Raw genomic sequence first — 27,574 nt, 5'->3', positions numbered from 1 at the left:
GTGGAGCACGGAAGATAATCTCTGTGAGAATATTGTTCCACCATTGATGCCTTTTACAGTTGATATTTTTAGGCGTACAAGGTATTTACGTATTTCCACACATTAACAGCTGTATGCTTTACTAAATCTACGTAGTTTACTAGCTGTAACTGTATTCTAAAGCCGAGAAACACCAGCCCCTACCACCTTTGATGTAACCTATTTTGATAACTCAAACATGGCGGTGTGGGGGGGAGGGGGGGTGGAGTGGGAGATCACATGATACATTACATTTATTTCAGGCTGACAATCCTTCGAGGCTGTAGGCTACATTAGCTTGAGCTGTCCCTCCATATTAATGTCATATTAGCATGGTTTTCTGAACATAGCAAATTGAATACTTTGAACGCAGCCAGATAACACTTTCATCAGATCATTGTGTATTTTAAACTGCATGGTTTTTACCTATTTTCACAATTATCTTTTGATTGTTTTCTTTTTTCATGGTATAAGAAAATGTCCTCCGAAATAAAACTATGCATTCAGAGAGACACACTAATACGTCCATCAAGAAGCTTACAGAGGTCCTTTCAACAACTGCGTAGCAGCAAAGCATTTTATGGTGGATTATTTCCAACTGAAGACAGGGTGATTGACAGGAGTGCAACCTTTGTGGAATCATAATGAAAAGGTACAGTGGATAATCCCAGCAAATTATCCAATGGGTATTAAAAATGTTTGATGTCTATTCCAAAATTCCCAATTGTGGAGCCCAGTCCCTGGAGAAGTAACGTGCAATAAAGAGGTCTAAAAGGGTTCATGAAATATCTTTGGCTAACAGGGTTAAGGAAAACCCCAAAGAATTTTATTCGTATGTAAGGAGCAAGAGGGTAACTAGAGAAAGGATTGGCCCACTTAAAGACAAAAGAGGGAATTTATGCGTGGACTCAGAGGAAATGGGTGAGATTCTTAATGAGTACTTTGCATCGGTATTCATAAAGGAGAGGGACAAGACGGATGTTGAGGCTAGGGATGGATGTTTAAATACTCTCGGTCAAGTTGTCATACGGAAGGGGGACGTTTTGGGTATTCTAAAAGACATTAAGGTGGACATGTCCCCAGGATCGGATGGGATATACTGAGGGAAGTGAGGGCCGTAATTGCTGGGGCCTTAACAGATATCTTTGCAGCATCCTTGAGCACGGGTGAGGTCCCGGAGGACTGGAGAATTGCTAATGTTGTCCCTTTGTTTAAGAAGGGTAGCAAGGATAATCCAGGGAATTATAGACCTGTGAGCTTGACGTCAGTGGTAGGCAAACTGTTGGAGAAGATACTGAGTGATAGGATCTATTCACATCTGGAAGGAAATAGACTTATCAGTGATAAGCAGCATGGTTTTGTGCAGGGAAAGTCATATCTTACAAACCTAATAGAATTCTTTGAGGAAGTGACAAAGTTAATTGATGAGGGAAGGGCTGTAGATGTTGTATACATGGACTTTAGTAAGGCGTTTGATAAGGTTTCCCATGGCAGGTTGATGGAAAAAGTGAAGTCGTATGGGGTTCAGGGTGTACTAGCTAGATGGATAAAGAACTGGCTGGGCAACAGGAGACAGAGAATAGTGGTGGAAGGGAGTGTCTCAAAATGGAGAAGGGTGACTAGTGGTGTTCCACAGGGATCCGTGCTCGGACCACTGTTGTTTGTGATCTACATAAATGACCTGGAGGAAGGTATAGGTGGTTTGATTAGCAAGTTTGCAGATGATGCTAAGATTGGTGGAGTTGCAGATAGCGAGGAGGACTGTCAGAGAATACAACAAAATATAGATAGATTGGAGAGTTGGGCAGAGAAATGGCAGATGGAGTTCAATCCAGGCAAATGCGAGGTGATGCATTTTGGAAGATCAAATTCAAGAGCGGACTATATGGTCAATGGAAGGGTCTTGGGGAAAATTGATGTGCAGAGAGATCTGGGAGTTCAGGTCCATTGTACCCTGAAGGTGGCAACGCAGGTTGATAGAGTGGTCAAGAAGGCATACAGCATGCTTGCCTTCATCGGACGGGGTATTGAGTACAAGAGTTGGCAGGTCATGTTACAGTTGTATAGAACTTTGGTTCGGCCACATTTGGAATACTGCGTGCAGTTCTGGTCGCCAAATTACCAGAAGGATGTGGATGCCTTGGAGAGGGTGCAGAGGAAGTTCACCAGGATGTTACCTGGTATGGAGGGTGCTAGCTATGAAGAAAGGTTGAGTAGATTAGGATTGTTTTCGTTGGAATGACGGAAGTTGAGGGGGGACCTGATTGAGGTCTACAAAATTATGAGAGGTATGGACAGGGTGGATAGCAACAAGCTTTTCCCAAGAGTGGGGGTGTCAGTTACAAGGGGTCACGATTTCAAGGTGAGAGGGGGAAAGTTTAAGGGAGATGTGCGTGGAAAGGTTTTTACGCAGAGGGTGGTGGGTGCCTGGAACGCTTTACCAGCAGAGGGGGTAGAGGCGGGCACGATAGCATCATTTAAGAAGCATCTAGACAGGTATATGAATGGGCGGGAATTTGACCTTGGAAAATAGGAGACAGGTTTAGATAAATGATCTGGATTGGCGCAGGCTGGGAGGGCCGAAGGGCCTGTTCCTGTGCTGTAATTTTCTTTGTTCTTTTGTTCTTTGTTATTATTCAGTAATGTAGATCATTCATTTACATTCTCGAGAGGCACATATTTCAATAATATATTAAGTCACCATAAGTAAATTGACAATTTGGGAAATTTCCGATTCATTAACATACAATTTTGGCTTCAATGAAAATAATGTCAACAAATTCAGATGCACAGCTCTGAAATAAGGGCATCATTATAGTTATCAAAAGAAAATAGTGCTAGATTGAACAGAACTATGTGTTGGATAACACAGCTGATTTGATAGCATAAAACAACAATTTAGGAAGAGCCGTTCAAAGGGCTGGAGGTAAGTGCATTTTCTGAGTTAGGATTTAGTGCATCAGGGATCAATTCACGTTCAGTTGAGGATCTGGAATATTCTAAATCTGAACCCAGAAATCATAATTAAATTATAGGTTCTTTGCTGCTGGCAGTAAGAGAGGGAATCTACAGCAAATCATGATGGCGTGCCAACAACCTCTGTGGTTGGAGGGCATAATGACTCCATGCATTTGCAAAAAGGCAATTAATAGAATAGATTTCCAGGCTGTGCAGAGCGCAAGAGTAATAAATGCATGTTGCATAATGATTGCAGAAATGCTCACATTTGTTATTTTTAAATTACACTTCAACTTCTTTTGATCTTTCTATGACCGTGTGGTCTCTATCCTCTTGTGGAATTATTTGACACAAGAGCCTCAAATATATGACATTGAATCATTCCCATTCAGCTGATTTTTTAAAATATTTTAAAATATGAGAAAAATGACAGGACATTAGGGAATAAAATAGTTGAAACTATTATTTTAATATTTTTTAAAACTTCAGCTTAGAGATTACTTGAACCATTTGACCGTTTCAGCGCTGATTTGAAATTCCTTTTTATCCTATGTTAACAGTGGCATTATCCGATTTAACACATCCCCTAAAATTGCAGAGACAGGAATGTGACAGAAGCATCTGCAGTGCTTGCATGGTATTAGAAATGACAGGCATGCCTTAGATTTCTCTCGCGTTTAAGGGTGGTCCAAGCAGTTTATATTAAGGTGTGTCCGTGATGTCCAACGTGTAAGTACCTGGTAGCCTCAGGCAGGGTGTAAATACAGGGCTTCTTGCGATCTGAACAAAATATTATGGTGTAATTCTGGATTTGTGCGATAGTTTAAAATGGGTGATGGTGAGTCACCTGTTCATTTTGCAACTCTCCAAATGTAATCAATTTTAAGCAGTTTGGAGAATGTGATTTTGAATACCATTTTTGACATCTGGGTAATGTTAGAACGAAGTGACAACATTTCAAATTCAGGATGACAAACATAATAGGAAATCCAAGCAATCTTTCAATAAAAATATGATAAACATGTGGTACTAATTACCAACAAAGACGATGGAAGAAGACACTATGACTGGTTTCAAATAGTAAAGCTCCTGTCAGTAAATTCAATTTAGGGTTTTCAGATTTAGCTATATGTTAGTACAGCTGGATAGGTCATCTCGATGTATAAATGGTTTAACTGAAATTGATAATATTATCATAGAATTTATTATCATAGAATTTACAGTGCAGAAGGAGGCCATTTGGCCCATCGAGTCTGCACTGGCTCTTGGAAAGAGCACCCTACCCAAGGTCAACACCTCCACCCTATCCCCATAACCCAGTAACCCCACCCAACACTAAGGGCAATTTTGGACACTAAGGGCAATTTATCATGGCCAATCTACCTAACCTGCACATCTTTGGACTGTGGGAGGAAACCCACACACACATGGGGAGGATGTGCAGACTCCGCATAGACAGTGACCCAAGCCGGAATCGAACCTGGGACCCTGGAGCTGTGAAGCAATTATGCTATCCACAATGCTACCATGCTGCCCAATATATTATGTTACTATGGCCACCCTACATACCCATTGCTTTGGGGGAGGAGTGAGAGAGAGAATTTATTTTGATCTTCAGCCTTTATGGATTTGTGCTTGCATACTTCAGCTTAATATCATTGTCTAATAACCTTATTGGATCAATATTACCCAGGCCTGGATCTTTACCCTCTGTGTAACTTTTTAAATTGACTTAGAGATTTAAGTCCAAGTCCTAGGTTCATGCCTGTTAATAATAATAATAACCTTTCTTGTCACAAGTAGGCTTACATTAACACTGAAATGAAATTACTGTGAAAAGCCCCGAGTCGCCACATTTCGGCACCTGTTCTCGTACACAGAGGGAGAATTCAGAATGTCCAAATCACCTAACAACACGTCTTTTGGGGCTTGTGGGAGGAAACCAGATCACTCGGAGGAAACCCATGCAGAGACACTGAGAATGTGCAGACAACGCACAGACAGTGACCCAAGCCGGGAATCGAATCTGGGACCCTGGCGTTGTGAAACAACAGGGCTAGCCATTGTGCTACCGTGCCACCCTTTCCAATAATGTTCAATAAATCCCCATAATGTTTGGTCTGAAATGTCATATGATATTCTCCAACTAGCAAATTGAAACAAATTACTTTAACCTGGAATAAAATTTAGAGTAAAGTCAAAATAATCTATTTCAATTAGGAATGACACTGCCACGATGGACTGCATAGTTCCTGCCTTTGGTGTGTGGCAGTAATTCATGTTTGGTGACTGCTGGTTATATGTTGCCTCTGGTTGTGCACCACTTTGTCCTGCAAGAGCGATTGAAGTGTGTGTCAGCGAAGATGATTCAATCAGTTTGAGTGATGTTCCTGTCGTAATTGAAAGCTTCAGTGTGTACCTGCTGGAAGACGCAGGAATGAGACTTGCAGCAGTGCTAAGTATATGAGGGTGGGGGGAAGCTATGAATGTGAACTGTGAGCCACATTTGGTAGGTGAGTGAAGGGGCTAGGAGAGAACGGAGCAGTGTGTGGCTAATGGTTCATCTGTAAGGATCTGGAATTTGAAGTTGCATTCACTGACTACTTCTTAGATCATTAATCTTCTTGCATTGCATCCAGGTTCTCGGAGCTCCCCTGCTTGCATTGACACCAATGGCTATCTGATCCCACTCTGCTCTGTCTGTTTGGCCTGTGAATAGAGGATTGCTCTCCTCTTGTCCACCTCCTGCCTGTATCACAGTCTCCAGTGCTGCGTCAGAGAATCTGAGAGTGCATTCTCCACTCAGTCTTCTTGCAGGTCAGAAACTCTCCCCTAACAATATCCAGTGCCTGCTGCAGACAAAAAGAGGTGCGAGCTGACTTTAGATAGTGCAGACTCGCTTTAAGTGATGCTAACACCACATGAACTTGGGCAGGCTGCGGAGCTGTACAGCCACTCAGCAGCATATTTAGTGCTGGGATGCACAGTATTATTATTTAAATTATCATGTTGCATGAAGATTATACCCTCAAGCCATATCCAATTTTTCTCCCAAACAATTTCTTTATAAGAGAAATTGAGCTTTGGAAATCGAACCTTAGATAGAATGAAAGCACGATTTAAGGAATACAAATTATAATGGAAATAAATGGCTATAGATTGAGAGAGGGGAGTGTACAATGGGACCTGGGTGTCCTCGCACACAAGTCACTGAAGGTAAGCATGCAGGTGCAGTAGGTGGTAAAGAACGCAAATGGTATGTTGGCCTTCATAGCAAAATGATTTGAGTACAGGAGCAGGCATGTCTTGCTGCAATTATACAGAGGCTGGTGAGACCACACCTTATTTGGTCTCCTTATCTGAGGAAGGATGTTCTTGCTATCGAGGGAGTGCAGCGAAGGTTTACCAGTCTGATTGCTGGGATGGCAGGACTGACAAGTGAGTAGGTAAGGACTATGTTCACTGGAGTTTAGAATAATGAAGCGGGATCGCATATGTTGTGTTCTGTACTATGGCCGTTGCAATGATGTACACAGAACATCTAGTTGTTTCACTAGAAATATGATTTATTAACAAAACATGGAAAGATAACACAGGAATTATTATACAGACAAAGGTTACTAGATGAATTCCATCAATTCTCCTGGAGCTACTCTAACTGCGATTATCCTCTCGTACATCTTACTGCCAGTACCTCAAATCACGTGATATATCTCTGACACCGCCAGCTGGTTGGATGTCGCATTGCTAACTATCTACAGAACTGTGCACAGGCATATCACCACAACGTAGAAACCTATAAAATTCTAACAGTACTAGACAGGGGAGATACAGTAAGGATATTCCCGATGGCTGGGCAGTCCAGAATCGGGGTCACAGTCTGAGGATGTGGAATAAACCATGTGGGACTGAGACGAAGAGAAATATCTTCACCCAGAGAGTGGCCAGCCTGTGGAAAGCAGTTGAGGCCAAAACATTGTATGTTTTCAAGAAGTAGTTAGATATAACTCTTGGGACTAAAGGGATCAAAGGATATGGGGGAAAGTGGGAACAGGTTACTGAATTGGATGATCAGCCATGGACATAATTAATGGCGGATCAGGCTCAAAGAGCCAAATGGCCTCCTCCTGCTCCTATTTACTATGTTTCCAAATAGGACAGTGAGAAAAAAAAGAAAAAAGACTGCAAAGTATTAACAAATTGAAAAACAAAACTCCATTTAAATTTATTTTTCACGTTTTATTTTTATAGTTTAGGTAATGTTAAAGACATGGGAGAGCTGGTCGGATGGTTTCTGCTTTTCCCATCCCCCCGACTGACCAAACACAGTTGTGTTTTAAAAAAGAAAGTGCGAGATCTAACGTAAAAGTGTGGTAGTGAGCGGGAACTGACGACTATTTCCCGACCGCCGCCAGGGCGAGGCCTTCACCAGTACCTAACGTTAATTAGGGCACTTAATGATGCCCCACAGGCTTCATGTCCTGGCAGCTGATTTGTTGGGACTGTGCTCGGCAGCTCCTCCCTAATGAGGGAGCAGTTCTTCAACCGATCGCACTGAGCAAACGCTAGATGCCATGCCACCGCGCAGACCCGCTCCACAAGGTGCTGACCTGGCCAGACTGATGGATGTGGTGAGGTCCAATGGGATAGCCTATTCCCCAAAGGGGGTTGGAGGGTCAGCCACAGGTCAGCCAGTGCCGCCTGGGAGGCAATGGCAGTGGGGAGTGTCACCAGTAGGAGAACCACCCGGTGCCACAAAAAGCTAAAAACACTCTACCGGGCTGCACGGGTGAGTTGGTATTGGCTCCATGTTCCTGCGCTTGCACCCCTGCCCTCAGCACAATACCATGCCCATTTCTCAGGACATCCTGGCACCCATCAGAACACCCCACCCATGCCTGGCAGTGGTGCCCATGCCTATTCCCTGCCCTGCCCCCCCCAGCCACAAAGCATGCAGCTGGAGTGATGTAATACAGACCCTGGTGAGGACGAGCACCTCCCTGGTCCTCCAAGTATGCCGGACCCTTACCGCTGCCTGTCCCTTATCCTCCAGCTGCTTTTATGGGTCCTCCCGGGTGCGTCCTCCAACCCTCCGCAGTCTGGTTCCTCCTCAGTCTCGTGTTCAGAGGTGGCCGCATGTTCCCCTGCTCCACCTCCAGCACATTGTGCTGCTGCTGTGCCAAGTTGTGGAGGGCACAGTAGACCACCACAAACTGGGTGACCGTCTGGGCGGTGTTCTGCAGTGCACCACCTAAGCGGTCAAGGCACTGGAACAACATTTTAAGCAGCCCGATGCACCACTCAATGACAGCCCGGGTAGCTGCATGGGCCTAGTTATGTTGAGTCTCCGCATCGGTCTCCGGCTTCCATACTGGTGTCATTAGCCAGGCCCTAAGTGAACATATCCCCCAAGAGCCAACTGGTTATCCTGGGGTATCAGTCAAAGATGCCGGGGATCTCCAACTGCCCGAGGATGTAATTGTCGTGCACGCACCCGGGGAAACATACACACACGTGCATGATCTTCAGGTGATGGTCGCACATGAGTTGGATGTTTCGGAAGTGGGAACCACTTCCTGTTAATGAAGGGCATTCTCCAACCTCCCGGTGCGTGCAAGGTGACATACATGCCATCAATTATCCCCTGGACCTGGGGCATCCTGGCAATGGTGGAGAGCCCTGCTGCCTGGGCATCTTGCTGTGCTTGGTCCAGGTCAAAGTTTATATAGTCAGCAGCCGCCACACCGAGTTCCCGACAGGCAATACCATGAGAGAACCACGCCGTCGGGAACTCGGCCGGCCGGGGGCGGAGCATCGGGGGGTGGGCCAGAGGCAACGACCTGAGGCCGTCGATACAGCGTGCAGCTTATTCCCAGAGTATGCCGCTTTGGAGGGGGCGGAGCATCGCAAAAGTGGCGCCACCTCCAGTTTAGTTGGAAACGGACATTCGCCGGCCGAAACTCACCCCTGGTGTTGTAGATACAATGACCAGTATCTTCCAGACTGACTAAATTCTCAGACATTTGAACAAACTAGTCCTGGGTCACTCCCCCTCGCCCCACCGACCCAGCATGGTCTTATCACAGGTGTCCAAGTAGCAGCCACCTACATGTTCACTGTCCAATTCAGGGTGGCGGGTGAAAGGTCAGGCCAGCAGATCCACTGATAGTGCTGTGTTTGAAGGGGCTAGTACAATGTGTCCTTCACTCCAAAAATGATTGACTCTCTTAAAAATGACCGTCAATGCTTCACAAACCTGCTTTGTTGGCTGCCTCACCGCATTTGTAGAAATGATGTAACCACGGCGATTCACTTATTTTGAGCCCTCATGGTCTGTCTTAGACTTACGGCTGATTCGTGTTGAAGTTGGTTCAAGTTGGACTATCACAACTGAGGGAGAGTGTGGTTCTCATTATTTTCTCGTAGTATTCACAAGGAAAGGAATAATTTATTATACTGTCTTAGGCTCACCCTTAGATTCTGCTTTGTTTACATCTATTCACCTATCTTTGTACTATTGCATTATAACTTGCTGTTATGTTTTATATCTCCAGTGATAATTTTTACAGGTCCTTCTTTGAACCTGTGTTCATCCTTTGCTGTTTCTATATGTTCTATATTCATCCCAGTGAACTCTGTTATCTTCCTCACTGGGGGATTATATTTATTATGATTCCACTTTTTGGTTCTGATTAATTTGCTGATCAATGTGGCCTTGACCTGATCTTATCATTTCACCCCTTGTTAACCTGAACTCTCAGTTCATGGTAATGATGACTGCCACTTGTGGTTTCGACTCTTTGGAGCACATGAGCTCCTGACACAGCATGGAATCTGTACGATTCATAAAATGTCACTGCACTAGTCAAATAAGGATGAACTGAAGTCTGAAGCACCCTAATTGGCTACCTGCCACTGCTGGATGGATAACCATGGCAGCTGAGAGCCCACTTCAGGGAATAAGTACATGGAGTGAAGAACATGCTGGAGAGCGTTCCTTTCTGATTTCCCCCGCGTCCCTGTCTCCAATGTTGCTTCCAGGCAGCTGGAAGAATTTAGGCCAATGAATGTGAAAATTGAGTGGTTCTATAATTGGCACGCAATCCATAAAGTGAGTTTTACAGTTAGATGGCAGTTGGAAAATCTACCCCCGGGTCGTTAAAAAGAAATGATGGCAAGAATGGTAACGATCAATATTCTCCCCAATGGTTGTACGAAGTATTACCGACAAAGACCCAACAACCTAATCTGGCATCGCCATATGATTATGCCATCATCATCATTTGAAAAATCAATGACCTGAAAATGCTTTCTTTGACAGTTCATCACTAAGAAATAGTATGGGGAATTAGCACTAAATACTGACATTTGCAAAATACACATCAAATTTATACACATTATGACAAAATTATGATAGCAAAACTAATTTATAATTTAATTCTCAACTATGTTGGGGTTTTCTGAATGGGGCTCTTGCAGTTACACCATCTACTAGGTTTCTCTGGTGTAACAGGCTAATTTTTTGGAATCTCTTTAAGGCATATGCAAGATTGAGTTTATACAAACAAACCAGATGAGTAAACTAGAGTATTACACTGTATTGCACCTCTAGGTTAAATATTTTATGGGGCAGACAGGATGTCCCACCTGCAGCCAATCAATGCCCAGCGGAGTGTAAAATCGCTGCCAGACAGTCAGAGTGGGCAGCGATGTGTTCCAAACCCCTTAATCCGAAAACTTCAGGTTTACGTACTGAAGGATAGGACATAAAATGTTTAATCTCTTTTTTCTTATAAATTTAGAGTACCCAATTAATATTTTCCAATTAAGGGGCAATTTAGCTTGGCCAATCCAGGTTCGATCCCGGCTCTGGGTCACTGTCCGTGTGGAGTTTGCACATTCTCCCCGTTTTTCATGGGTTTCGCCCCCACAACGCGAAGATGTGCAGGTTAGGTGGATTTATAAGAAAAAAAAGATTAAACGTTTTATGTTCTATCCTTAAGCATGTAAGCCTGAATTTTTCAGATTAAGGGGTTTGGAACACATCCCTGCCATCTCTGACTGTCTGGCAGCGAATTTACACTCCGATGGGCATTGATTGGCTGCAAGCGGGACATCTGCCCCTCGCCTGGGAGGAAGTCCTGCCTTTGAGAGCTGTCAGGCCCATCTGATTGGCCGGCAGTTCTCCAGTCTCTGCAGTGCCAACTGCGTTGAGGAACACTAACCTGACTCAAACTAAGTGCTGGAGCTGGAGGACAAGGTAAATGTAAGCGGTCCCAGGGCAGGAAGGGTATGGACGACCTGCGGGGAGGGTTGCCAAGGGCGATTAGAGACCCAGAGGAAAGGCTAGTCGAGTGGAGGGGAGGAGGTCCAAAGGTCACTGGACCTTAAGGGAAGGGTTCCGCAGTCAGAAGGGGACTTCTGTTGAAACTCCTAGAACGTTTATGGTAATGCTGTTGAATCTCAAGAGGAAAAGGTGTTTGGATTCTCTCCTGAATGTTATCGAGGGTTTGCTGCATATGGACAATGATTGCTTCATTATCTGAGGTGTTGCGACTGGCACAGAACACTTTGCAAGCATCAATGAAGATCCAAACTCTCACCTTATGCTGGAGGGAAGGTCATTGCTGAAGTAGCTGAAGATAGGTGGGTCTAGGACACTACCATGAGCAATTCCAGCAGTAATGACTCAGGACTGAGATGAATGGCCTCCAATAACCAAAATCACCTTCCTTTCTACTAGGTATGACACCAGAGTTTTCCCCTGATTCCCATTGACTCCAGTTTTGCTAGGGCTCCTTGATGCCACACTCAGTCAAGTGCTGTCTTTTCATCAAGGGCAGTCAATTTCACTTCAACTTTTGAGTTCAGCTTTTTTATCTATGTTGGACCAAAGCAGCAATGAGTCGGAAGCTGAATGACCCTACAGTGCTATTAGGGAAGGATTTCCAAGATTTTGACCCACCGATAGTGAAGGAATGGCAGCATATTTCTAAGTCAAAATGGTGTGTGGCTTGCAGGGGAACATCCAGGTGGTGATGTTCCCATGTGTCTGCTTCCATTGTCCTTCCAGATGGCAGCATTAGTGGGATTGGCAGGTGTTATCTTAGGAGCTTTGGTGAATTCCTGCTACTACTGTGCATTGGTAATGGAGGGAGGCAATGTTTGTTGATGAGGTGCCAATAATGCAGAGTGCTTTGTCTTGGATGATGACAAGCTTCTTAAAGTGTTTTGGAGCTGCACTCAGCAAGGCAAGTGAAAAGTACTCCATCAAACTCCTGACTTGTGCCCTGGGGATAGACAGGAAAGTGGAGTTGAGATCATCATCAGGTCAGTCATAGTCTTGTCAAATGGCAGCAAAGGTTCAAGGACCTGAATGACCTACTTCTGCTCCTAATTTGTATGTTTGTACGTAGTTATGTGTTTAAATGGTGATTAATTCTCAATTGGTGTGAAGATGTGAAGGCCACCCTCGACTTTCTTTCCCCCCCGAGGGGGAGTTGAGAAGGTGATGAAACTCTGCTCCCAGACATTTCCACCTGATGCTACTGCCCCGGGTTTCCCATGACTCCTCCTTTCCCCACCCCACACGCCTCGCCACTCCACCACACCGTGTACCTTCCTTGACCATTCTTTCAAATGGGCGGCATGGTGGAACAGTGGTTAGTACTGCTGCCTCTCAGCACAAGGGATTTGGGTTGAATTCCAGCTTAGGTGACTGTGTGGGGTTTACAAATTCTCCCCGTGTCTGCATGGGTTTCTTCTGGCTGGTCTGGTTAGTTTCCTCCCAAAGTCCAAGGATTGGCCATGCTACAATTGCCCCTCCGTATTCAAGGATGTGTTGGTTTGGTGGGGTAACAGGGTTATGGGGTAGGGTGGGGGAGTGGGCCTCTGTAAGGTGCTCTTTCAGAGAGTCTATGCAGACACAAGGAGCTGAATGGCCTGCTTCTGCACTGCAGGGATTCTGTGGATTCTATGGATTTATCCCTCATTCTGGTAGTTTGTCTTCTATTATTAGGATATAGTATGAATGATCTCTTTTCATTGGCTTACAAAGATTTGCAGGATAGGTGGATTGGCCATATTAAATTGCCCCTTAGTGTCCAGGGTTGTGCTGGTTAAGTGAGGTTATGGGGATGGATAGGGTGGGTGGGCTTATGTTAGGTGCTCTTTCAAATGGCCTCCTTCTGCACCCTAGCAATTCTATAATAATAATCTTTATTAGTTTCACGAGTAGGCTTACATTAACACAGCAATGACGTTACTGTGAAAATCCCCTAGTCACCACACTTCGGCGCCTGTTTGGGTATACTGAGGGAGAATTCTGAATGTCCAATTTTCCTAACAAACACGTCTTTGGTTGGTTTAGCTCACTCGGCTAAATCGCTGGCTTTTAAAGCAGACCAAGCAGGTCAGCAGCACGGTTTGATTCCCGTACCGGCCTCCCCGGACAGGCGCCGGAATGTGGCGACTAGGGGCTTTTCACAGTAACTTCATTGAAGCCTACTTGTGACAATAAGCGATTTTCATTTTCATTTTTTCCATTTCTTTCGGGATTTGTGGGAGGAAACCAGAGCACCCAGAGGAAACCCACGCAGACATGAGGAGAATGTGCAGACTCAGCACTCAGTGACCCAAGCTGGGAATCGTACCTGGGTCCCTGGCTCTGTGAAGCAATTGTGGTAACCACTGTCCTAATGTGCCACCCTATGGTTCTATGGACTGACTCATGAATGGGAAGTTGGCAGTGTGGCATTATATAAACATTATATTATTTCTTTAAATTCTCAGATCTACCCAACATCTGTAATTACAATGATAATGAATACATACATGCCATTGCTTCAACAAACAATTGTTTTACACTTATTGTACCATTTTGGACAAAATAGTTGCTGTTATAATCAGCTAACAGTATTTCTGTAATTATTCTCCTCCTTCTATTCCCAGCAGGACAATACTGCCCATTTAATGTTGACGCATTAGTTTCAATGTAAGTGAAATTCTTCAGTTCAGCTCCATGCAAGCCCCAAATTATTATAGACTTATCGGCTAACCTGGAAGTCAATAATATTTGATGTGCTCATTAACCCAGCCAAGGTTCAGACTAGTATTTAATCAGAATAATTCAGGCAAATGTTACTGTACACATAGGTATTAAGCTGCCTTATTTTAGCTGCAATAGTATAGCCCAAAGCCTTAATGTGCAGAACATAATTCTATTTAGGTTGATCACAATTATTTTACACTCAAAATTGTAGTGATGTCATGGCCGTGCTGTAATTCACTGACTGACCACTAGGAGTCTCATTCGTATATAAATGAATGTATGAGTCAGGTGACTTCTGACTGATTGCAGAGCTGGAAGCGAGAGGTTGCTTGTGCATGTTAACACTGGCATTCATCTGTTGTTTTGTATATAGTTAACCCATAGTTAATGTTAATAAATCATTTATAGCTTTAGCTACAAGTGTTCTTGGAATATAAATCAGAACATTACATGGTACCAGGAGAGGTTGGCATTAAACACTGAGAAAAAAACAATCAGCCTGCCCGCGGTTCACAGAGATTTGAAGTTTTGCAGACTGTACGAATAGACCACACAGAGTCGTTGATGCCACCAATGAGTCTCAGATTTCATGGTAATGTGGATAGCAACTGGCATGTGTTTAAACAACAATTTAATTGTTTCTTATTGCAGTAAATTTTTAGGAGATCATTCAGATTTGCGTACGGTAGTGATGCTCCTAACAGCGTCAGGGCCCAAAGCAATTGCTGTGTTTGATATGTTTAAATTTGCAAAGGATGAAGATAACAAAAATTTTAACGAAGTAATTTGAAGATTTGACGAAAATTGCACCCCCAGAAAAAGTGAAATTTATGAAGCTTTGTGTTTAGATCACGTTTACAGAAGGCAGACGGGTCCACAGATAATTTCATCACTGATTTAAAGTTAAAAGCTCAAACCTGTAATTTTTCTGTGGTGGAATCTTCCATGATTCGGGACCAGATTGTGTTTGGTGTGAATAAAAATAAGCTGAGTAAACGGTTGCTGAGGGAATCGGAGCTCTCTTTGAAACAAACAGTTAAGGTTTGTCAGGCTCACGAGCGAGCAGTACAGCATCTGAAATGTTTCTCAGTAATGGTGGCGTCTTATTGGAGGAAAGCACTCCGGTTGACGCCTTTTTTGAAAAAAGGCGGGAAACTTCTGAAAAAAGGCAGGAAAGTTCCTGCAGCTCCTCACACACCAAAAAACAGATTAAAGATCAGGAGAAAGTATTTCTGTGTAAAAGATGTGGTCAACGGTACAAATTAAGGCAGTGCCCAGTGTTTGGCAAGTTCTGTTCCAGATGCAAAGAAAAAAAAATCACTTTTCTCAGAATTATCACTCTAATCTCAACCCCAGGTCAGTCAGCACAATGGAAGACAGTCTCCTATGATGAAACATCATTGTTTTTTGGAGGAATGACACAGAAGAATATTTTTTATAATGGTTCAAGTGTTAAATGTTATGCTGCTTGTGACCTGAGTGTGGTAGTGAAGAACAAAGTTATTCCGTCCCATTCTGTATTGTATACAAGGGCTTGGAATCATTATTAGGGGATCAGTCCTGTGAAGTATTAGGTCTAGTGCAGTTAGTATGTAGCATCACAGAGGATTGGATCAATACTCCGATGCTTCTGAGAACATTTGGGGGCAGCAGGGTAGCATGGTGGTTAGCATAAATGCTTCACAGCTCCAGGGTCCCAGATTCGATTCCCGGCTGGGTCACTGTCTGTGTGGAGTCTGCACGTCCTCCCCCTGTGTGCGTGGGTTTCCTCCGGGTGCTCCGGTTTCCTCCCACAGTCCAAAGATGTGCGGGTTAGGTGGATTGGCCATGCTAAATTGCCCGTAGTGTCCTAATAAAAGTAAGGTTAAGGGGGGGTTGTTGGGTTACGGGTATAGGGTGGATACGTGGGTTTGAGTAGGGTGATCATGGCTCAGCACAACATTGAGGGCCGAAGGGCCTGTTCTGTGCTGTACTGTTCTATGTTCTATGTTCTATTATCAGCAACTTTAGTGATGTGTACACAGCGTTTGGCACACTACCATTCACCTATAAGATACAACTCAAAGAGGATGCAAAACCTGTGATACAGGCATCAAGAAAAGTACCTGCACCTCTTCAGGATCGCCTCAAAAAAGAGCGAGACAGAATGATAAAATTAAAAGTAATCGGAAAGATAGAAGAACTGACCGACTGGGTAAACTCCATGGTTTGTGTAAAGAAAAAGAATGGCGATATTCGCATATACTCAAGATCTTAATGAGAATATTGAAAGAGAATATTACCAAATGCCAAAGGATCAGGAAATCACATCTAAGATGGTTGGTGCACAATTCTTTACAAAACTTGAGTCGCATCTCAAGGTTTCTGGCAACTAAATCTGGAGGAACAAAGTATAAAATACTGCACTTTTAATACGCCATTTGGACCGTACTGTTTTCTGAGAATGCCGTTTGACATAATTTCAGCATCAGAAATTTTTCACCATGCCATGGATCACATAATCGAAGGCATCGAATGTGTACACGTTTATGTGGATGATATCATTGTTTTGGGTTCAACCATAGGAGAGGACAACACGAGTTTGCTTAAAGTTCCAACGAGCATCAGCAGAAATGGGCTGAAGCTCAACAAGCAAAAGTGCCAATTTGGAGTAACTGAGGTCACAATACTAGATGACAAGCTGTTACCTCCTGGCATTGAACCTGACAAGGACAAAATCCAAGCAATTCGCAACATGCCATAACCACATGAATGCCATCTTAAAGGGGATGGGTAGGTCCATCAATTGTATCAGGAAATTCATTCCAAACCTGACAGCAAAAACAACATATCTATATGATCTCCTGCACAAGATAATGGATTTCACTTGGACTGAGCAACATGAGCAAGAGTGGAAGAAGGTCAAGACTTCACTCACCACACCGCCAGTTCTCACATTTTTTGACCCATCTAAGCAGATTAAAGTGCCAACAGACGTGTCCAAAGATGGTCTCGGGGCAGTTCTTCTGCAACTCGAGCATGACGATTGGAAACCAGTTGCATATGCATCACGCTCCATGATGACAACAGAGCAGAGGTACACTCAAATTGAAAAAGAATGACTAGGTTTAGTTGCAGGCTTGGAGAAATTCCATTACTACGTCTATGGGCTTCCAACTTTCACAGTTGAGACAGATCATCATCCTTTGGTTAACGTCATCAAAAAAAATCTCAACCAGATGTTTTTCATGCATTCAGAAGTTGACGATGAAGTTACAACGCTATGACTTCAATCTCATCTACACGCCAGGCAAATATTTGCTCTTAGCAGATACATTATCGAGAACGCAGATACAGAATATTAGCAGTGAAATTGCTGCAGATGTAGATCTGCATGCCAAACGTACTTCCACACTACTACAGGTATCAGATACAAACCTACGTGAGATCTAAGAGACCAGGAAGGATCAAACTCTTCAAGAGGTGATGAGGAACATCAATTCACACTGGCCCAAAGGTCAATGTATGGAGTTCTACAATATAAGATCTGAACTCAGTATCATTAATGGAGTGGTACTTCATTTGAAAACGATAGTTATACCTCAATCTCTTCACAAGGATGCACTAAAGAGGATGCATGAAGGACATCTCGGGATTGAAAAATGTAAATGAAGAGCTCGTGACTCTGTTTACTGGCTACGTATAAACCAGGATATTGACAGGATGGTCAGTTGCTGTAACACATGCCAGAGGCATAGTTGCACTCAAACAAGAGAACCAATGCAAATTTCTGATTTACCTATGGCACCATGGCAGAAAGTAGCTCTGGATCTCTTTCACCTACGAGGAAAAGATTATTTAATGATCATAGACTATTTTTCACACTATCCCAAAATGGCTCTATTGTCAAGCGTAACGGCAAGCAGTGTAATACTGCATACCAATTTAGTTTTTGCTAGACACCAAATTCCTCAAGTCGTCGTGAATGACAGCGGTCCTTATGTTAGCTGTAAAGTGTGGCAACACTTCGCAGTCACGTATGATTTCAATCACAACACATCTAGTCCGTTGTAAGCTCAAGCCAAAGGAAAAGCCAAAAAAGGGATATATACTGTTCAACAATTGTTGAAGAAAGCAATGGACAGCCAATCTGATCCATATCTCACACTGTTGAGTTACAGAGCGTCACCATTGTTACATGGTAGCTAGCCAGCAGAGTTCCTCATGAATAGACGGTTGCGTACCACACTTCCATACTTGGCAAAGGAGGAGAATGCGGTGGTACTGCAAAAAATGCAAAACATTAAAGCAAAACAAAAGCAGTTCTATGATATAGTGTCTGGAACTTTACCATCTCTTGAGTAGCGATGACATTGTGAGAGTGGAAGATTTGGGCAATTGGCCGAGAAAAGCCATTGTACTTGAAGAAGTAGCCTCTCATTCCTACAATGTACAGACAGAGGAAGGGCTGGGTTTCAGAAGAAATCGTTGTGCACTCTTGAAAACCAGAGAAGATTTCACAACAACGTGATGGATGATGAATCTACGTCAGAATCAACGCCAGCTGCAGAGTTAGATAGTTCAGCAGTTCCTGAGCATGAGAATGTCATGGTGAACATTGAATCTACAAGTTCTGAGCAGCAAGGTCAAACTTTGAGAAGATCAACCAGAGTCAGAAGAAAACCTGATTGACTCAATTTGTAGATTTGGACTACTTGTACATACTATGCTTGCTGTTCTTGTGTGAATATATATATATATATATATATATATATATATGTATATATATATGTTAAACCAGTTTTAAAAATGTTAAAGAAATAAAAATAACACTGTTAGACTCATAGACTCATGACATCACATGTAAATATACTAATGATAATGTATTAATTTATTCCTTCAAAGGAAAGGGGATGTAGTGATAACATGCTTGTGTTGTAATTCACCAACTGATCATGAGGAGTCTCATTAGTATATAAGTGAATGTTAGAGTCAGGTGACCTCAGACTGACTGCAGAGCTGGGAGAGAGGTTGCTTGTGCATGTTAATACTGTTATTCATCTGTTATTTTGTATGTAGTTGACCCACAGTTAATGTTAATAAATCATTTATAGCTTTAGCTACAAGTGTTCTTGTAATATAAATTGGACCACCCAACAAGAACATTACAAAAATGATGTTGTGGAGTTATTTCGGTGTTAAGTGGTGATTTCAATGTGGAATATTTGAGCAGTTTGTAGGAAGTGACAGCAATCCTGTGTTGTTTGTATCAGAGTTCTTGCAGTGGCAAGTCATGAGGCAGTCTTACATATCAAACACACACAAACTGACAATTCTAGAATGGCACTGACGTAAGAAAACAAGTAATTGAATGAGCTTTGTAGCTTTACCTGTCAGAGTGTACAACACCCTTTCAATTGCCTGAGAGGAGAGAAAATAAAAAAAGTACATCAAAGCTGAAGGAAAACCCAGATGTTGTGGCCATAAATTAGTGCCGCATTTCTAAATGAGAGGCATTCGAATTTTGAATGGTTGTTGGGGAATTTTAAGCAAATTAAGAATTCACGGTCTAAAGAAGGCAAACATAGGTAACACATAGATTTTCAACAGGGAAACCCTGGAGGCAGAATTCATGTTGTGCCTAGTTGATACTGTTGCTCAGGCAAATCAAGGAAGCCAGCATTCTCAGTGGTTGCTGACATTTTTCGAGATGACAGCTGCACCACAGTAACCTCACTGAAGTTGTTCAACAACTAATGGCAGCATCAGTAAGTTTTTCTGTATCTGTTGACATATCTCATTCTATAATGTGCCACTTATTTTATTTTTTTAATTTAAAAAAAAAATTTAGATTAGCCAATTATTTTTTCCAATTAAGGGGCAATTTAGCGTGGCCAATCCACCTACTCTGCACATTTTTGGGTTGTGGGGGCGAAACCCACACAGACACGGGGAGAATGTGCAAACTCCACACAGACAGTGACCCAGAGCCGGGATCGAATCTGGGACCTGAGCGCCGTGAGGCGGTTGTGCTAACCACTAGGCCACCATGCCACTTATTTTATGTGTGTTTCTATTCCTTTGTTCATATTTGTCCCTTGATTTCAATGCATGTTGTTTTTCTTTCTTTTCCTCTGTAGGTTGTGCTGACTATCCCACGATCTGTGTATGTACACTGGCCTGCCTATCTACACCTTTCTGTTGTATGCATTTCCCTCCATCCCTATCCTAATTCAACTCACAAGCTCAAGACAATTTTGATTGCATATCTGCAGATTAGAAAACAGATACCAGAAGATACCGGACACTTACGCGTGTTAGAAGTTGCATATATTCACATATATGGGGCGAAATTCTCCCCCCCCCACGACGGGTGGGAGAATAGGGGGAGGGCCTTCCCGACTTTTTTGACGCCCTCCCGCTATTCTCCCCCCCCCCCCGCCGAAATCCCGACAAGAATCGCTGCCGCCGTTTTTTTACGGCCGGCAGCGATTCTCAGCTGTTAGAAGGGCCGAAGTCCCAGCCCTTTACGACCTTTTTACGAACGGCAAACACACCTAGTCCTGCCGTTCGTAAAAACGTCGTGACAAACTCGCAAAAAATAACCATGGCACCGATTGGCACGGCAGTACCACGGCCGTGCCAAGGGTGCCATGGGCCCGCGATCGATGGGCACCGATCGCGGGCAGCGGGCCCGATGCCCGCGCACTATTTGTCCTTCCGCCGCCCCGCAGTATCAATACGCGGGGCGGCTGAGGGGCAACCCGGCCCGCGCATGCGCGGGTTTCGCGCAAAGACGCGATGACGTCACCCGCGCATGCGCGGGTGGAGTCTTCCCACCTGCGCATGCGCGGCTGACGTCATATGACGCGTCAGCCGGCGCTAACTCCGGCAAGCGGGCTTAACGATTTTCGTTAAGCCCGACTTGTCGGAGCCTCCGACGTCGGGCTGCTAGCCCCGACGGGGGACCAGAATCGGTCCCCCGTCGGGAAGGGGCGCGCTGCCGTAAAACCCGCCCGTGTTTTACGGCAGTTTTACGATTTCTCCCGTTTTGGGAGAATTTCGCCCATGACCTTTGCAAGCTGGAAGAACATGACTAAGCAATGCATCATTGACATCCAAATAAAGCTTTGGGGACAGCCATTCTCTGGTCCATTACTCAGAACTATGCCTCGAAAAATCAGAGTCAATGGGCGCGATTCTCCCATTGGGCAGCTAAGTGCCGACGCCGTAAAAACGGGGGTGTATTAGTCCAGCGACTGCGCCCGTTCCAAGGCCCGCTTCTCAGGGCCACAGTGTGGCTCACGCTGCTCCAGCTGCCAATCCCGGCGTGGACCAGCACTGCGGGGTCCACGCATTCACAGTTGGGCCGGCGCCAACTAGCACATGCGTGGTGGCCTTCTTCCCTGTGCCAGCCCCGATGCCAAATGGCGCAGGGCTACAGGAGCCGGCGTGGAGGAAAGGAGACTCCCCCGACAGAGACCGGGCCCACCGATTGCGGGCCAAGCCACTAGGGAGGCCCCCCACCAGGGTCAGATACCCCTCCTCCCCCAGGCCGCCGCTGGACCCTTCAACGCCGAGGTCTCGCCAGCTCAGAGGATGTTAGAACGGCGCTAAGGGGACTCAGCTTTTTGTGACAGCTGCTCGGCCCATTAGGGCCGGAGAATCAGCGTGCCGGCCCGGGCCGGAGAGTTGCTGCATACCCCGACCCATGCCATGCTGACCACGCCAGCCCCAGTGGCGCCGATCTGCAGAGAATCGCGTCCCAGCATCGGGGCGGCGTGGCGCGATTCATGCGGCCCGCCACCGATTCTCCGACCCGGCGGGGAGTCGGAGATTTCTGCCCAATGTTCCTGGTTTGAATTTAAATCGAAGCTTGGCATTTTGTTTTAAAATAAATTTAGAATACCCCATTCTTTTTTTTCCCAATTAAGGTGCAATTTAGCATGGCTAATTCAGCTACACTACACATCTCTTTGGGTTGTGGGGGTAAGACTCATGCAGACATGGGGAGAATGTGAAAACTCTACATGGACAGTGACTTAGGGCCAGGATTGATAAAGCTTGGCAGCTGCCGGTTCATTGATGCATTCTCCATGACCAACACCTCTACCAATCAGATTTAACTTGCTAGCCAAACAGACTCGCTTCTCATAAAGTATAAATTGTTGTTGACTTTGAGATTTAGTATTCTTGCAATTCTGTCCTGATGAGTCTCAGATGAAAAACTTCGATATATGTGTCATTTACCAGCAATACACAAGTTATGTGTTACTATGTATAAATCTGTATTCCTTAATTTGGTATTTATTGCAGAGGATAAGCATTATATCCCATCATCTGCTTGTTCTCTGTATTGTGGCCTCAGCACATAGTCATTTGATGTCTTCAATTGGGATTACCCTTTAACTGTCAGTAATAGAATTAGATAAATGATGAACTCAAGAAGCATAACCGAGCACAAATGGAAAGATTTCAACAGTCCAAAGCAATATATTACATCAAATAACAGAAGTTGGAATGGGGACAAATGCTGTAATTCAATCTCTATGTTCTACTAACCTCTGTAAACTATTTAAGCTTTGGATTTGCTTTATAATACAGCAAAATTCTTTGACTGAAGTGTAATGTTATTACTGCCTTCAAGTTTCCATTGCTTCATGGACGTTGATCCATTCAGAAGCAGCACGGTAGCATAGTGGTTAGCAATGTAGCTTCACAGCGCCAGGGTCCCAGGTTTAATTCCCGGCTTGGGTTACTCTCTGTGCAGAGTCTGCACGTTCTCTCCGTGTCTGCATGGGTTTCCTCTACGTGCTCCAGTTTCCTCCCACAGTCCAAAGACATGCAGGTTAGGTAGATTGGACATGATAAATTGCCCTTAGTGTCCAAAAAAATATTCCAGTCTACATGTTATTTTAATGGCCAATTTATTTTCGTACCTTAGTTCAAAAAAGAATGTATCTAGTACCAATAAGTAAGGCAGAGCAGCCTCATGTAGTGATACCTTCAACTAATCAAGCAATACAACAACATGTATTTATATGGCGCCTTTAATATAATAAAACATCCCAAGGCACTTTTCACAGGAGCATGATGAAGTAAAATTTGATGCTGATCCACGTAAAGTGATATTGGATCAGATTGGCCAGAGCTTCGCCAGAGAGGTCTTAAGTAGCATAGAGATAAGAGAAGTAAATATGCTGAGAGGTTTAAGAAATAAATTCCAGAGTTTCAGGCTTAAGGAGCTGAAAGTATGGGACACAATTCAGCGAACGCGTTGCACCCAACTCGCTAAGCCCGGCGCAATCTGTAGTCAACAGCTGTGCCTGCGAGGCTTCAACATCGGGGACAGGGTTGGGTACTGCCAAACTGACACTGCCAAGGTGCCAGGGGCACTTCTAGGGTGGCAGCGCCAAGGTGCCAGGTTGGCACTGCTAAGGGTAGGGGGCCATGCCCATGAAAGGGGGTGTGGGGGGGGTGGGGGTTCTGAGAGGCCAAGGAAAGGTTGGCGTGGTGAGGTGAGGGTCCTGAAAGGGGGAGCTGTAGAGATCACGACAGCCATTCAACATGGCGCCCCGATCTCGGAGGAGCCGGTCCTGCTGGCAAGCTCAGCTTCCCAGTACAGGAAATATCTCCAGTATGGAATAGCGGTCACATTCTCGGCGCTGCAGCCGCTGAGAAACATTCCGCCAAACCCGCCCGAAACTGAGCTCTGAAATTTTTCAGGTGAATTGCGGCCACAATAATGAATGGTGAAGCATTGAAAATCAGGAATGCTTCAAAGTCTGAATTAGATGAGCACAGACATCTCAGATATTTTTGGGCTGGGAATTGGAAAGTTGAAGCTGTGGAGGAATTTGAAAACAAGGATGAGAATTTTAAAGTTGATGGGGTGACTTCTCCACCTCCTCAGCCACAGGTTCCTCGATGGCACGCCGTCGCCGGCAGCATGATTCTCAGTTCCCGCTGCTGGCTAATTGGATTTCCCACTGTGGCCACCACACACCGCCTGCAAACCCGCAGGCAGGAGTGAGATGCTGGCGGAACAGAGAACCTCACCGGTGGAGACTTCACCCCAATGATGAATAGAACCTTGTGTGAGTAAGACATGTGCAGAAGAGTTTTGGATGACCTCCAAATGTATTGGAGATAGAATGGGGGATGGCAGCTAAGAATGCATTAAAAGAATCAAGTCCAGAGGTGACAAAGATGTGGATGAGTGTTTGAGCATCAGATGGGCTGAGATAGTGGCAGACCTGTGCCAAGTTATTGAGGTGGAAATAGGTAGTCTTAGTTATGTTTGGGTGGTGTAGTGGCATTGTCATTGGACTAGTAATCCAGAGACCCAGGGCAAGATCTGGGGAACTGTATACAAATCTTACCACAGCAGAAGGTAGAATTTGAATCTGGAATTGAAAGTCTAATGATGACCATGAAACCATTAATGTTTGTCGCAAAAACCCATCTGGTTCACTAATGTCTTTTAGGGAAGGAAATCTGCCATCTTTACCAGGTCTGGCCTATATGTGACTCCAGTTTCAATGGAAGGCAGTTAGGGATGGACAATAAAGGCAGGGCCAGCGAACGACGCCCACATCCTGCAAACAAATATGTTAAAAACATTATGGTCAGAAGCTCATCTCGGGGTCAGATATGAAATCAAGATTGTGAACAATCTACTTCAGCCTCAGACCAACAGTTGCCAGGGAGATGGGTGGATTTAATAGAAGGGACTGAAGACAATGGGTGGGATTCTCCGTCCAGCGATGCCAGAAACAGGCTTGGGCAGAGAATCATGTGTTAGGCAGAAACGATGGCCGGCGCCGGGCGCCCAATGGAATGCCTTGCTCCGGTGCTACATGGGCAGCACTGTAGCACAGTGGTCAGCACAGTTGCTTCACAGCGCCAGGGTCCTGGGTTCGATTCCTGGCTTGAGTCTGTGCGGAGTCTGCACGTTCTCCCCATGTCTGCGTGGGTTTCCTCCGGGTGCTCAGGTTTCCTCCCACAAATCCCGAAAGACGTGCTTGTCAGTTAAATTGGACATTCTGAATTCCCACTCTGTGTACCCAAATAAGCACCGGTGCTGACTACACAAGTACAGTAAACAGCGTTGGCATATCATTAGCGGGCCTGACTCGGTATTCTCTGGGGCCTCCGCGATGCTCCACCTCCGCCAGGAGGAATTACCGGCAGTGAGTTTCACTTGTGGTCTTTTGGGTGCCCTCATCCAACCTCCCCCGCACTCCACTCCCCCCCCCCCCCCCCCCAGATTTGGCAACACCCACCGGCAGGGCATTACATGGCCCACCCAAGGACAATGGCCACAGCCCCTTCAGGAGGGCGCCGGATGGGGCCCGTGGAGCGTACTGCTAGAATGGGTAGGGCCAGCCACTGGTAGACCTGACGGGCACTGACAAGGCCAGGGGTGCAGGGTGGAGAGCAGAGTGCTGGGGGAATGGCCGGTGGTGGGCGTGGTGATAGGGGAGGGAACATGCAATGCAGGCTGGGCCCACCGTGTAACCTGGTGGACCTACTTGGGTACGGGGGTATGCAACATGCTAACATGTCTATCTTTCACCCCTGCAGACAATGGCTATCGGAATCCAACCACGAATGGTGGCCTTCATCCTGGTCGCCACAGTCTGGAGGATGCACTGAGGCTGTACGAGCAGGAGCTGTTCAAGGAGAACCCTGCAGCGGCAGAGCCTGCCCCAGAGGAACATGATCCAGCTGGTGAGGATTCTGGGCCGGCCGCATAACAGGCCGAAGAGGAGATGGGAAGGAGGCGCCGCATGAGGCCTCATGTGTACTGGCAACACCTGTTATTCGGGGACCTGCCGGAACGGGTATGTCGTCGAAGACACCAGCTGAGGAGAGGGACCACACTCATAGCTGCAGGATCATGGCGCACCTGGAACCGCAGTGGTATGGCGGAGGACACCAGCTCCTGGTGACTGTCAAGGTGATGGTCGCCCTGAACTTTTACGCCAGGTGCTGAGTCGGACCTGTCTGGGATCTTGCAGCCGTCGGTGCACAAGTGCATCAGTATCGTCACGGAGACCCTGTATGTCCAGTTGGAACAATATATCAAATTCAATGTAGACCGAACCCACCAAGGTTGACTGAGCTCTGAGATTCGCTGTTATGTTCCTTGTCTTGTTCTCCAAGATAGCCAAAGTTGTAGTGTTGACAAAGAACATAAAGTTAGATATTTAAATCAAAACTAGTTTATTTTACATGACTTAAATTGGTTTGCACACTTTACTGAGTAACAGCTAATAAAATAATAGTATTGAATCTATGATACAGTAATTAATTATCTCTCTCCAATACAATCAACACTCAAACTCAACTTCACACTATCCTTCTTCATCAGCTTCTCCCAGAATGCCTAGAGACGCAGCCATGTTGATATACATGAACATCATCTCATCGACCCTTTACTCTCCTTAGATTATACATATCACTATAGTTCGCCATCATCGCCGGGATGCCTCAGGTCCAGGGAGTGATCGACGGGATACACGTCCCCCTACAAACAACAGCCATGACAGGTCGGTCTTCACAAAGCAAAAGGGGTTTCACTCAATGAACGTGCAACTGATGTGTGACCATGAGCCGCACATTATGCACGTCTGCGCCCGATATCTGGGCAGTGTGCACAATGCCTTCATCCTGACACACTCGACAGTTCCTGATACCTTTGAGGTGCATCCCCGGGTGAAGGGTTGGCTAATTGGCGACAGGGGTTATCCACTGCGATCGTGGCTGATGACGCCTATCGAGAAGGCCACAGACTGATGCAGAGACCCACTACAATGATGCCGATGCAGGAACAAAAGGCAGGATTGAGCGATGCGAGTATACCAGAAAACTGCAGTTTTATTTATGCATTGCGCTCAATGGCTAGATGCAAATGAGACAGGCACTGTCATGGGGTGTGAGAAATTATTGTCTACTTTGTCTCTGTGACTGCAATGTGAAAACTATCCAAAAATCATCCAAATATTAGGCGATTTCATGACAAGCTTGTGCACTTTTGACAACGACTTAGCATTTGGCTGTCCCCAATCATCTCCTAAGCCTCCATCTGTTGATATAAATGTTGGTACCAGACAACACTTTAAATTCTGTCATCTCCATTTTTCATCCATTTCTCCATTTGGTTCAAAACAAAGTTCACAAAAATGAGATGACGTGAGCTATTGTTGCCCAGGACATCTGGAGCTGTGAGCTGCTAGTGGCACCCGTGACATCTCTGGAGCCAACTCGACAGAATAGCAGCTGCCACCCTCCAAATGTGCATTGTGAAGTGTGGAAGTGACAATCTGGACTGTGTGTTGAGTACAGGGCAGAACTGACATACCAACAGCAGGAGCTTGCTCTGGTGGCAACAATTGTGACTCCAGCATCTGGGTTTGTCCAATTACTGCTTTGTTTCAGCATTTGTGGCTTTGCAAGGTCTGGTAGAAAACTGGCATTGGATAACTGGTGAAGCATAGGGACCTTTGAAGTATCAATTGTGATTAAAATACAGGTTATACATTTTTATGATATCAATTGTACTTT

The 27,574-nt window shown here is 45.0% G+C and overlaps 1 long non-coding RNA gene across 1 annotated transcript; it reads left to right on the top strand.

Annotated features, from left to right (window-relative positions):
• LOC119973694 lies at positions 1-26,352 on the top strand. The gene is made up of 3 exons (XR_005462377.1): positions 1-81; positions 493-670; positions 25,592-26,352. It is a non-coding gene; the product is annotated as an uncharacterized LOC119973694 (long non-coding RNA).
• Positions 26,353-27,574: the final 1,222 nt, after the last annotated feature.

This window comes from Scyliorhinus canicula, chromosome 11 (genome assembly GCF_902713615.1).
Source record: "Scyliorhinus canicula chromosome 11, sScyCan1.1, whole genome shotgun sequence".
NCBI lineage: Eukaryota > Metazoa > Chordata > Chondrichthyes > Carcharhiniformes > Scyliorhinidae > Scyliorhinus > Scyliorhinus canicula.
The sequence above is the reverse complement of the archived record's forward strand: the minus strand, read 5'-3'. Positions and strand labels throughout refer to the sequence as shown.